Source organism: Xyrauchen texanus, chromosome 5 (genome assembly GCF_025860055.1).
Source record: "Xyrauchen texanus isolate HMW12.3.18 chromosome 5, RBS_HiC_50CHRs, whole genome shotgun sequence".
NCBI classification, from domain to species: Eukaryota; Metazoa; Chordata; class Actinopteri; order Cypriniformes; family Catostomidae; genus Xyrauchen; species Xyrauchen texanus.
In genome coordinates this window covers 39,275,971-39,290,461 of record NC_068280.1, presented here as the reverse complement: position 1 = coordinate 39,290,461, position 14,491 = coordinate 39,275,971, and positions in this window count along the sequence as shown.

Genomic DNA, 14,491 nt, shown 5'->3' with positions numbered 1-14,491 from the left:
GGGAGGTGTGCACAATAAACATTGAAAACATGTATTTGGAAGAGAGAAAAAAAGCTTGCAGTTGCTTTGATAGCAGAAAGTAAAAAAATTACTCTTTTATGCTTAAGTCTAAGCGTTTTCTTGGTGAATTTAAATTAGTTCAATAACTGGGGTCTCTGATATTCATAAACGATAAGGTAATATTTAATTAAAAGAAATTATGAGACATTCAATTTCTCTTCACATATTTGGACAGTTTTTAAATATTTCTTGTTGCTTAGTACTCTCAAAGACATTATTGGTGAAGCAAAAACATGTGTGTGAAAAACACTTTGGTGTAAAGTCACTTCATAAACGTATCCTGCAGCGCTGACGCGAGTCACGAGAAAGACCCTTAACGTGTATAAATATCACAAATTTTTTGAGGACGCACCTGTCCATGGCCGAAGTAGAACCCCAGATACCGTACCTCTACCAGCCCAATCGTGAACTTCTTTGAATTTGCTGTGAGTCCAGCCCGTCGAAGCGACATCAGAACTGCCCTCAGATGCTGCATGTGCTGCTACCAATCATTGCAGTAAATGATGATATAATCCATAAAGGCAGTGGTGTAAACCGAATGCGGTCAGAATTCGGTCCATGAGGTTTGGAGCCCCAAACAAACCGAATGGAAGTGTCACAAATTGGTGTAATCCAAATGGTGTGGAGCAGGCCATTTTTTTATGGGAAATTGGTGTCAAGGGGATCTGCCAATAACCCTTAGTCAAATCCAGTGTTGAATAAAAATGAGCGGTGCCCAACTGATCGAGCAAATCATCAACACGAGGCATTGGGTAGGCATCGAATTAAGCGTGTTGTAATAATACCGTGTTGACTTTTCTATAATCCACACAGAACCATACAGACCCGTCGCTCTTAGAAACCAGAACAACCGGGCTAGACCAATTGCTGTGGGATTGCTCTATTAACCCCATATCGAGCATTGCATCCAATTCTTCCCAAACTATTTTGTTTTTGTGTTCGAGCAACTCCACAACCCCAGTACCGCTTGGTCTCGATGTGGTGCTGGATGAGGTTTGTACGACCCAGCAGAGGGGAAAATACATCTGCAAATTCCTGTTGCAACTTGGCAACCTCTGCGACTTGATATGGTGAGAGGTGGTCTCGGCCTTGTAAGCCTTCATCATTGCCTTCCACGACTTCGTTAGATCCTTGTGCACTTCCGGGAAGAAAGGTACCAGGGCGGGGTGTGGCTGTGAGTCGCGCTCCGAGCCCAGAAACCAATCATCCAGCCGCGAATGCTCAGGGCAAGGTGGAGGGTTCCACTTCGGCCCAATGTTCTCAGCCACCCGGGTAAGCACGGCTGCCCTCGAGGATGACCGCTAATATGCGGTGTAAAAAATCCAGCAGCATAGCATTAGGTGAGAGGACAAACACACAAGCATTCAGCTCTGAAAAAAATCTGAATGAGTGATACACTCCATCTCTTTTTATACCCGTATGTCCGGGGCAGAGAGTGGCATGCAAACAGACAGGGAACTAGCACTTATTATTGTTTTCCACTTTGACTTATTTTTTTATTGACACACACACACACACACACACACACTCACACACACACAAATGAGCAGACAAAGGTGGGAATGAGAGCGAGAGTATACAACATAAAAACTATTATGACATAATAGAGTGTATTTGTAAGTGTTTATGTGTGTGTGGAAATTGTAACTGAAAAAACATTACAAATTTGTAAAAAAAAAATTTTTAACAGCTGTTAGGACCTGCGAATGTGGTTGCATTCAAATACGTGGAAACATTAACAGACCCTCTCTTCTTTCAGTCATCTTCCTCAAGATTGCTTAGGTGAAGGACATACTTATTTTGTAGCTCTCTGTACTGCAACAATTACTTTCCTGGAGGCGTCCAATTTTTTTTCCGACTTGTGTTGTGTGTAAATGTATCCAACGTCGCCTCAGATTTTTTTATTTTTTTTTAAGGATATGACGCTGATCCGAGTACCGAGCTCCAACTTCTGAGACAAACGGGAAACAGTATTACCTCAAGGAGCAATTTCTACCTGATCTGACCCTTAAAAATTACAAGGAGTTAACTCTAGGAGCTATTTCAACCTGATCTGACCCTTACTTTAGTGAGTGTAAACATGCAGGTGCATAAACACCATACAGTATAGATATTGAGGGGGATTAGTGGTTGATTAATAGTAGTTTTTCAATGTTGAATATTGAATATTTATTATGACATTCTTGGTGTAACCTAATTAAGTGAGGTTGTTTCAGTCATATTAAATAATATTATGACTTGAACAAAACCAGTTAATTTAGATGTTACCACAAGAAAGGTAACCTGGCAAAAGAATATCAAACTTCTAATTGAAAAAACTGAAGTAGGGATGGAATTAAACACTGAGAATGAAACTCACAATGCATTTATAATGAATCTGCATCTCATGACTCAACAAGATTGTTTCAAAGCCCTTGGAAAACAGATTTAATCACATTTCACCTTCAAAATTCCTCTCAAAACACATACAAAAAGGAAAAATAGAGTGCAACAACCTAAAATGAGTACACACACACACACACACACACACACACACACACACACACACACATATATATATATATATATATATATATATATATATATATATATATATATAAAGCAGCGCTAAAACTTATATGTTTTACACTCAACACATGTTTTAATAGTGGGCCATTATTAAAGGTGCACACAAAACAGACTGAAGAATGAAAAGGGTTGTAACGGCCCCACAGAAATATAGATTTGTCTTTCTTTCTCCTCTGATGTGTAGCTCCTCACACAGAGTTCTACCCCTCTGCTTTTCCAAATGATAGTGGAGATGGCAAAGTGTGTCTTCACCAAAGCACTGACCTTATCCTTTTATGAAGATGTTCTATTTCATGGTGAATTTGATCTGAAAGCCTCAAAGACTGCCTCTCCCTGCCTTTACTAATTCTAGTCAAAAATGTATAGAACATGAACAGGAAAAAAGAATATATATATATATAGATATATAAAAAAAACACTTGTCTTCTCAGACAATAAATGATTGGTAACACTTTATAATAATGGTCTGTCATTTATAGGTAATTATGCAGGAATTAATGCAGGATAAATGAGTAGTACTACATTAACACTTCAGTTACTTCTATTGACTAATATGGAAACATGATTAACTAATCAGTAAGTAATAGTAAACTGATGACTGAGATAGTTAGGTAATCAATAATTACCGAATTTGATCTACCTCACTGAGAACGATTAATTACTAATCAAAACATTAACATGAGTCTAAAACGTCAATGATTATGTTTTTATTGTGAACAAGATCATGAAATGCACCTTCAGACAAACATGCATGGGTTATTTGTGGGAATTAATTTATGAATGTAAAAGGTCATTAAATCAAGGCTACAGTGTCTGGTAGAGTATCATAGTCAACGATATAACCACATATTCCGGATTGATGGGGACCTAATTTAATAATGTAATAATTTACCAATGCTGGGGGGGGTTATATGTCCCCATCAGTGTCTATGGTGGTTACTACCATGATCATAGTCAGCATACCTTACAGAACTATATAGGGATGTATGTACCCAACAGGTGTATTCTTGGGATATCTCTTCTGTTCATTACATATTATTAACTTCTGCATGTTAGATATTGCTGATGTCATGAATTCCACTTCCCGAATCCACCCCGCCCCTTCCAGCTCTCACATCGTTCCCAATCACCCGAGTATTAGTTTCACCTGTACTGTTTGTATTCTCTATTTATACCCTGCTCTTTTACTTTAGCTTTGTTGGTTATTGCTTGTTACTCTCTTTGCTTTGCTAACGCCAGTGTTTCGCTTAGTCTACCTGTTTGTTTGTTCTCGTGCTTTGTTTTTGTATACTGATCTCCTGGCTTTGACTTTGCTCTCGTCTCAACTACGCTCCTCTGAATTTGCCCTCTGTACTATTACCAGTCTGTGATTTCTGCAACTGAATCCATCTCGTCCAGTTTCGTCACAGAATAACCAATCCCATATCATGGATTCAGCGGAAAACCTTCAAGGCTCTTTAGAACGGATTTGTGCGGCGATTTCATCTCAAGGATCTACTGTTGGGTGACATGAACAAGCGTTGACCACCCAGGGACAGCAGATCCAAGAAATACTACAAACGGTACGTGTTCTATCAGATCTATTAAATCCAGTTCCACCTGTACCTATCCCTGAACCCGCTGATACTCTCAATGAACTGCCGAGTGCAGCTAGTTTTCAACCTCCTGAGAGATTTGATGTGTCTTCTGTCAATTGCCAGGGCTTTCTGATGCAGTGCAGTTTTTACTTAAAATATCACCCCCATTTGCGCTCCGACAGTGAGAGGGTTCACATCATGATTTCACTACTTACCGGCAGAGCGAGACAATGGGCCACAGCGCTGTGGACCGCTAATAGCCCTAGTCTTGCTTCCTATGATACATTTTGTAACCAGATTGCCATTGTATTTGATCATCCTGCAGCCGAGAGAGATGTATGCAGCCGCCTCGTATTTATGAAACAGGGGTCGCGTACCTCAGCCGATTATGCCCTTGATTTCCGCACCCTTGCCGTGGGTAGCGTCTGGAGCGACCCCGCTCTTTTGACTGTCTATCGCCTGGGTTTGAGACCTCAATTACAGATGGAGCTAGCCTGCCGGGGAGAATCATTGGCGTTGGAAAATGATATCCAAATCTCCATCACAGTGGATAACCTACTACGAGATCGCATGTTCAGAAATTCTTCCGGTGACCATGAACGAACTGTAGTTTCCGACTCGTCACATCCCCCACATCTAGAAAGCCCTGCTGGGCCTGAACCCATGCAGCTTGGTCGTGCTCCATTAACCCCTGCTGAGCGAGTGAGACGTTTGACGCAGCGCCTCTGTTTGTACTGTGGGAAACCGGAACATCACATCGCTTCATGCCCAGTCTGTCCTCGTCCTTCCTCCTCCAGAAGCCAGGTTAGAACATCTGTCATTCTTAGCATTACCCAGAAGCAATTCTGCCTCCCTGTGGTGTTGACCCTTAACGCTGTCTCCTTTTCTGCTCAAGCCCTAGTTGATTCCGGGGCGGCAGGGAATTTTATTGACGATGGCTTGGGCCAAAGACTTGGGATTCCTCTTAGTCCGGTTGAGCCGCCCCTCAAGGTTAATTCTTTGGATGGAGCACCACTCGGCTCAGGATTCATTACCCACATAACTGTACCGTTGCCACTTAAAGTAGGCTTGTTTCATAAGGAAGTCATAAAAATGTTTGTTGTTTGTTCGCCCAGAGACCCAGTAGTTTTAGGGGGTATCTCTTCATGACCCCCATATTTCCTGGTGCACGGGGAGATATTGAACTGGAATACACACTGTTTGTCTCGTTGCATTAACTTACCTGTTTTCTCGACCTCTGTAGAGAGCCACGAAATGAAGTCTCCTGTTTCCATTCCCTCTGAGTATTTAATTTATGCTGATGTGTTCAAAAAGACTCTAACCTTCCTCCACATCGTAGTGGGGATTGCGCCATCGATCTTCTTCCGGGGTCCTCACTCCCTAAGAGCAGAGTGTACCCCTTGATGCTGCCTGAAACTAAGGCTATGGAGGACTACATTGATGAGGCCCTTAACCTTGGCATAATTCATCCGTCCACCTCCCCAGTTGCGTCAGGCTTCTTCTTTGTGGACAAGAAGGATGGCGGACTCCGTCCGTGTATCAATTACCGTGCCTTGAATAATGTCACTGTGAAATTCACCTATCCCTTGCCTCTTATCCAGCCGGCCCTTGAGCATGTCAGCAAAGCTTAGGTACTTACCAAACTTGACCTCAGGAGTGCATACAATCTCGTGCATATTAGAAAAGGAGACAAATGGAAAACTGCCTTCATCACCACTAGGGGGCACTACGAATACTTGGTTATGCCTTACAGCCTCACTAACTCTCCTTTGGTATTCCAGTCCTTCATGAATCAGATCTTTTGAGACATGATAGACCAGTTCCTAATCATTTACATAGATGGTAGCGGCAGTCCAGTCCTGGCCTGAGCCTAAGACGTTGAAGGAGACGCAGACGCTTCATTCGGAACTTCGGGAAGATTGCTGCACCACTCACTGCTCTGACACGAGGTAAACCCAAGTCCTTAACATGGAACACCCCTGCTCAACAAGCTTTCCAGACTCTGAAAGTCTCGTTTACCAGTTCCCCAGTTCTAAAACAACCAGACCCTACTCTCCCTTTCGTCGTGGAGGTTGACGCCTCTGAGATTGGTGTTGGAGCTGTACTCTCGCAGCGGCACGGAACTCCAGCTAAACTGTACCCTTGTGCATTCTACTCCCATAAGTTGTCACCCCCAGAGCAAAACTATGATGTCGGAAACAGGGAGTTGCTGGCTATTAAATTAGACCTAGAAGAATGGCGTCACTGGTTGGAGGGTTCGAGGTATCCTTTCGTTGTCTTAACCGACAATAAAAACATGGAGTACATTCATTCAGCCAAACAGTTAAACCCCAGACAGGCTATGTTCTTCACTCGTTTTGACTTTTCGGTAACCTTCCGTCCAGGGTCAAAGAACACCAAGGCTGACGCTCTATCCAGACTTTTCAGCAATGGAACTAAACCAACAGAGCCTGATACTATTCTCCAAGCTTTGTGCCTGGTGGCCCCAGTGAGGTGGGAATTGACGGAGGCGATACGACAAGCTCAAGGTAATGAACCTGCACCTCCTCAAACTCCCCCCAACAAGATATATGTACCTGCCGTGATTCGCCCTCAGTTGATGCAATGGGTACATACGTCCCTTTGCTCCAGCCATCCTGGTATAACCCGTTCTACAGAGTTACTTACGAAGAAGTTTTGGTGGCCCTCTCTGAAGGACGATGTCCATGACTTTATCCTTTCCTGTCCCATCTGTGCCCAGTCCAAGACTCCTTGCACCCTACCCGCTGGACTCCTCCAACCGTTGCCCATACCCGATCGGCCGTGGTCACATATACTGCCCTACAAAGGCTTTATGACATGTGTTCTGTCTTGTGAAAAAATATCTGGGTTAAATTATGTCCCGTTTCGGAGAAACAAGTGTGTCAAAATTGCAGTAACTACAAAATCCAAGCTAATACCAAGGCAAACTGCAGTAAGTGAAGTTACTGCATTCTGGCTTATTACAGTAACTATGAAATCCAAGCTAATGCCAAGGCAAACCACGGTAAGTGAAGTTACCGCGTTCTGGGATTGACACTGCAGATACTGTGGTCTGGCTTGGTAGCCTTCTCCCAAAGGACATTGTAATACTGTTTGTCCCGATCGTAACACTCCCTCACACAGAACCAACAAGCCAACCTAGAACAGCATGAGACAACATGGCACAATCCCAAGGCAAAATGATGGTTGAACTCGCATTAAAACGCAAATATCCAGAGGGTAAGGAAGATAGCAAAGCACCTAGCAAGGCAAATGAAAACTTTATAATCATACTAGCAACCTAAGTTACCGGCTAGCCAGCTGCTAGCAATACATATGTTAGAAACATTTTAGCCTACCTGCTAACTTGAAGGAAATATTCAGCAGCACCAGAAAAATAGTTGTTAAATCCACCTTACTATCGCTTATTTGCAAACCACGTTAGATCATGTGACTGAAATATAATATTATTGGCTTTATTGAGCACCAATCAAATTCAACAGTTGCCAACCATATAAATATAACTCTTTATTACTGCATAAGTTATCAATGAATCACAGGCATTTGCTCAGACAAGATTAATATTAATAAATTGGTGCAGAAAATTCTCCAGACCCCCCCACTGATATATTTTAGCATCAGCTATTTATTCATAATAGGCTACTGTTTTAAATAATTTTGTCTTGTTCTCATGCCCCAAGTGTGTTGTCACAATCTGAGCCCCTATTTATTTATTTATTTACCTCTGCCAGTAACAGTTAGTAGGCTATATTAGAGACCCCCACGAAACTCAGATTATAACTCGAACCCTGCTGATGTTACAGTGAAAAAAAAAAACATGGTAAAAACCATGCCAAGTCAGCCTTAAATTGGCAACCCTATGACAAGACGGATACTTTATGATTATAGCTTTTAAATTAAATAATACATGAAGTAAACATAACTGGGCAATTGAAATTGTGTTTAAGCAATAGCCTATGATCTGCTTTTCTGTTGTCAGAGTCCATCTTGCCAATCAATTTTATTTTTGATCAGTCACAGATAGCTAAGAATACATATGATTACTCTATTTTAATGTTTATAGCTTAATGAGAGTAGAGCATTTCCAAGAAAGGAAATTTAAAAGTCTGAGAATATCCTAGATGTTAGGCTACAAAGACAAGAAACATACATGTTACCTTAAGATCTATTTGACCTCTAATTCAAAGAAAGTATTTATGGTCATTTTAAAATATAAAAAAATTGGAATAGGTTACTTGATTAGGATACTAATGATAAGAAAATCATATTCATCTTTTATTATTTATTTCCAAAAATTATGAGGAAACTACTCCAAAAATAACTGAAACAGAATCAGATAGTGAAGAGGAGAGGATGAGAAAAGTTTATCTGGAGGGGTTGTTTGCATCACTGGATGCAGATATTCAGGCAGGCGGATTTTCAGGCAGGAGGAGTGGGCAGATACTAGCTTCTCCCGACAAGAATCTGTCGCTCAAATGAACGAACAGGATGAGGGCATGGTGATGAGTGCTGATGACAGTGATGAGGATGATGAAAGGGATGCTACCTATGTACCAGAGGATGGGGGTGATAATGATGAAGATGGTGATAATATCAATCATAGCGCCCAAATAATTTTTCAAGAGCAGTCCACAGCTGAAGGCGAACATAGTAAGGTTCCACGGATGGGCAAGTCTTGTGGTCCAATATGTAGGAAGAAATGCAGCACAAAAATAACAGAGGATCAAAGGAGACAGATATTTACAGGCTATTGGAATATGTCCTACATTAAGGAAAATAACTTTATTTTCCACATGGTCGCTTTATTTTCCACATGGTCTAACAGCGCCAGACCATGCGCCACACCTCAGCTGTTCCTAGCAGAAGAACCAGGTCACTCAGCTACCATCTGAATAATGACCTCGGCCAGCAACATTAAGACTGTAATACAAAATTTTTAACAACTTTGGGCTATCATCCAAAAAATAATAGACTGATAGCTACTGTCATTGGCAATACAATCTCCTCAAGTATAAAACCACCACAAGAACACAGAGGTAGACATACTCCCACCAATAAAATTGACATGACTCTTTAATATTTAAACACATTGAATTCTTTAACCCCACTTCCAGCCATTACAGACGTGAGCATGCCCCACATAGGAGGTACCTGCCGAGTGACGTCAGCATTCAGTTAATGTACAAGGATTACAAGGAAAAGAAGTCTCCCAAATGTTCCTATGAAACATATCGGAAGGCTGTGAAGGAGAGGAACATTAGCTTCAATAAGCTGGGTGAAGAGGAGTGTGAAACTTGCTTAAGGCAAGATGTCCACTTCAGCGCAGAGCACCCGGGTGAAGCCAGCATTCAGGAATGTCATCCCTGTCAAAAGTGGGAGGAGCACAAGAAGAGAGCAGAGAGAGGAAGGCATCACTACAGGTTGGATGCAGAAAGGCAAGAGCTTGATGACCTCTCAATCTGCAGTGTTGACCTCCAAAAAGTCATAATGCTGCCCCGAATGCCTGGGGTGAAGAATGCTGTCTTTACAAAACGCATCATGGCCTTCCATGAAACTTTCGCCAGTGTGGGGAAAAAGTCATTTTCCAAGAAGAACAGCCTTTCAGTAATATGGCACGAAGGCATTGCTGGAAGGAAGGCAGAGGAAGTGGCTTCAGCTTTTGTAACAGCACTTAATCAGGAGTGGGATGTGAAACATATAATTTACTGGGTTGACAACTGCACTGCACAGAACAAGAACTGGTGCCTCCTTAATACTTTAGTCACTGTGGTAAATGACCCTACAACCCCACTTGAGGATGTAACTTTAAAGTACTTTGAACCAGGCCACACTTTCATGAGCGCAGACAGTTTCCACTATGGCGTGGAGAAAGAGATGAGGAAGCGGCCTGGAGGTGCTGTCCTGGATTTTGAAGATTTTAAGAATGTCATCGCCTGCTCCAATTCTGGGAAAGTCAATGTGGTGGAGATGCAGAGTAGACACATCCTGGCATGGAGGGCTGGCCACTCACTGGCTAAACTAAAGAAGGCACCAAATCTGTCTGTCATGGCTGTTATTCAGCTGAGGAGGGGATCAAGAGAGATGTTCTTCAAACTCTCACATGATGACAAAGTTCACAAAAATGGACTTCCTCATGAAGAAGGTAAGAGAGAATAAGAGTAAGAGTAACATGATTGTTAGTATGTGATTATTTGTCACATACAGAGTTAAAACAGTGTACAACTTGCAGGTGACTCTGAAGTATCCAAAACAGCTGCGCCCTGGAGACAAGGGGATAGAAAAGGAGAAGTCGGACATAATTTCCAGGCTCTGCCCAATGATGCCCCTCAACCGCCGTCAGTTTTGGGAGAACCTGGCTGAAGAGACCTGATCAGTATAGCCATGGACTTCATCACCAACTTACCACCATCTGACAAGTGCACGGAAATTCTGGTGGTTATTGACAGGTTCTCCAAGATGTGCCGCTTGATCTCGTTACCCGGACTACCCAATGCTACCCAGCTAGCTGACCTCATGATCAATCACGTGTTCCGGAATTTTGGCATCCCCGAGGAAATTACGTCAGACAGAGGAACCCAATTCACGTCTAGATTTTGGCGAGCTTTTATTGACAGACTTGGCATTCAACTTAAGTTCTCCTCTGGATACCACCCACAAACGAATGGTCAAACTGAACACCTGAATCAAGAGATAGGAAGATATCTGAGAGCCTAGATATTCTGAGAACTAAGGTAACTGGCACACTTACCTCCCCTGGGCAGAGTATGCCCAAAACAGCCTAGTCAGTTCTTCGACCCGGCTCACCCAGTTTCAATGCGTCCTGGGTTATCAGCCGCCCCTTTTTCCGTGGGAGGCTGCTTCGAGTGATGTTCCTGCAGTAGATACCTGGGCCCAGAAGTGCACTCAAGTCTGGAGAGCTACCCATGACTGTCTACAACACTCCACTCGAACCCAGAAGTCTAAGGCAGACCGCCGACGCAGACCAACACGTACTTTCCATCCAGGCCAGCGAGTGTTGTTAGCAACCCGGGACATCCGTCTTCATCTCCCTTCCCGAAAGCTGAGCACCAGGTATATCGGTCCATTTAAGATTTTAAAAAGAATTAACCCTGTAACCTATAAATTGTTGCTTCCACCCCGCTACAAAATCTGTCCTGTTTTTCATGTCTCCTTGCTTAAGCCAGTCTTCTACAGTCCCATGTTTCCGCCTGCAGCATCTCAGACACCCCCTCCACCACTCGATATTGGAGGTCAGCCCGCCTATGTTTTCTGGGCCTTGTTAGACTCCAGACGTCGTGGTGGCCAGTTGCAGTACCTGGTAGACTGGGAGAGCTACGGACCAGAGGATCAGTCATGAGGGCCTTCAAGGGATGTCATGGACCAAACACTCCTCTTAACCGAGTGCGGACGTCCGGAGCTGTCCGTAGTAGAGGGAGGAGTACTGTCACGAACTCCAGTTCCCGAATCCACCCCGCCCCTTCCAGCTCTCACACTCGTTCCCAATCACCCGAGTATTAGTTTCACCTGTACTGTTTGTATTCTCTATTTATACCCTGCTCTTTCACTTTAGCTTTGTTCTCGTGCTTTGTTTTTGTATACTGATCTCCTGGCTTTGACTTTGCTCTCGTCTCAAGTAACGCTCCTCTGGATTTGCCCTCTGTACTATTACCAGTCTGTGATTAAACCTGTTTTCTGCAACTGAATCCATCTCGTCCAGTTTCATCACAGCTGAAGGTCTTTTTTTAAATAATCCTGGTAAACCATATGTAATGAATCAAGTGTTACCACATAAAAATTAAGGAATTACTTATTATTTTAAAGTGAGGGTCATGGTAACGCAATATTAATGAGATCTTACAGTTTCCTTCCTTGGTAGTTAAAGATTATCTGGACCATTATTCTAAAGTGAGGTTCATGGTAATGCATTATTAATTAACAAGATATTATTGTTTCCCTCCTTGGTAGTTCAAGATTATCTGGACCATTATTCTAAAGTGAGGGTCATGGTAACACCTTATTAATTAATGAGATTTTACTGTTTCTTTCCTTGGTAGTTACAGATTATCTGTACCATTATTCAAAAGTGAGGGTTATGGTAACGTATTATCAATTGATGAGATCTTACAGTTTCCTTCTTTGGGAATTAAAAGTCATCTGGAACATTCTAAAGTGAAAAAACATTTTAAACCATAAATAGAAACTGAGGTGTTACTTGTCAGTTAGTAATGAATACTCAAGTGTCTGTTCCTACATTTTATTATTTTAATGAATCAGTTAACAAACATTCACAAACATAAAAAAGAAATCTGGAATTGAATAATGGATCAATTAAATAATTAAACATAATAGTATGGGCTACAAACCTTGAGCAGGATAATGCTTTTAATTATTGGTGCTCACGGTTACTATATGTTTTAAAAGTCTTATCTCTTACATAAAGTAAAATAATAAATTATGTGTCTAAAGGACAAGTGTGTTGATCTCCACAAGACTTAAACAGAAAACAGAGTGAAAACCAGTGTGGAGCATGAAGCCAATTCCACCTGTGTTCTTCTGCCCTTGACAGCCCACTCTATAAATACATACAGTTTTTATAAAATTAATTTGACATGTTTTCTCCTTTCACTATGTTCGGTCTGAACAGAACAGAACTTACGTTAAAGTTTACCGCATGCAGGCGGATCGACTGGAAAACGGAACAAAATTGCACTCGATCTTCTTTCAGTTTCAGCACAAACATTGAATATGGCAAACCCTGATTGAATTAGAAGCTTAATGGACATGACACTCATTCTTTTTTTTCCATTGGATCCATTAAGTTAAAAAAATGCACTTCACACTTCATGTTAGATTAACCTACAGAATCTATAAATAAAAAAATCATTTTAAAAATGTTTTGCAAAAAAAATAAAAGTGAATATTCAAGTCTTCATTCATTAATTAATAATGTGTTACCATGGCCCTCACTTTAAAATAATAAGTATTTATTTCATGTTTATATGGTAACACTTAATAATTTTGGGAACGCATCAGTAAAAAGACCTCCAGCAATATCAAACCTTCCGAAATTAATAATTTGTAATGAACAGAAGAGATATCCCAAGGAATACATATGTTGTGCACATACATCTGTAAGCTGGCTATGATACTCTACCAGACACTGTAGACATGATTAGAGAGCTGTTACATTCATAAATGAATTCCAGCAAACACACGTGAGGCACGTGTTTCACTGAAGGTGGATTTCATGATCATTTTCACAATAAAAAATAATCATTCACATTTTATGCACATGTTAATATTTTGATGAGTAATTAATTGGTAGTTATTTAAAATTAGCCATATTTCATAGTTCTCAATGAGGAAACTAAAATTCAGTCATTATTGATTACCTAACAGTGAACTACCTCAGACATCAGTTCGCTATTACTTACTGATTGGTTAATCATGTTTCCATATTCATTAAAAGTAGTAACTAAAGTGTTAATGTAGTACTACTCATTAATCCTGCATTAATTCCTGCATAGTTACCTATTAATAAATGGAAGTGGAGCGTAGTTCTAGTGGGAAGACCAGCAGGTGTACATCATCACATCATTAGCTGGGTAACTCCTAGCCAATCTCACGTAAGCCAATGCTTTATAAGTCCGCTCACAATCTATCACATTGCTGTTTCGGTGTGCTAACACTGTAACCTCCACCTCCCCACCAACACCAGTTGAGCCCTGTCCCGCAGGGGGGTAGGCTCCTCGCCCCTGCCTCTTATCTCCGGCAGGACATGACGTTCCGGGTACAACTCCCTCGGACTGCCGGACGGGGACTACTCCAAAGAGAGAGACATCACCTCCCGTTTTTCATCTATCAAATAAATGGCATCTCAAACTTCACTCATGCCTGCGTGTCTTCCCGATAGACTCTGCCAAAATATGTCAAGCATGCGTCACTAAAGATTTGTCTGAAATTAAAACATTAAATAGTAAAGAAAGGAACGACAGTTATTGGGTTTCATCTCCCAATTAAAGATATTTAATTTCCCAATTAAACATATTTGCATTTGTTCATCATTTTCATATTTATTTTATATAATTTCAATGCTCATAATTTATATGAGCCTGCTTAATATGAATGTTGCATTACTGGAGTTGTAATGAAAAAAAGAAATATATATATATATATATATTTTTCTAAGCACATTGCATATAATTCTATAGCAATATGTAGCATTGCATGAAGAGGTTGGAATATTATTCAGTTACATAAGAGAA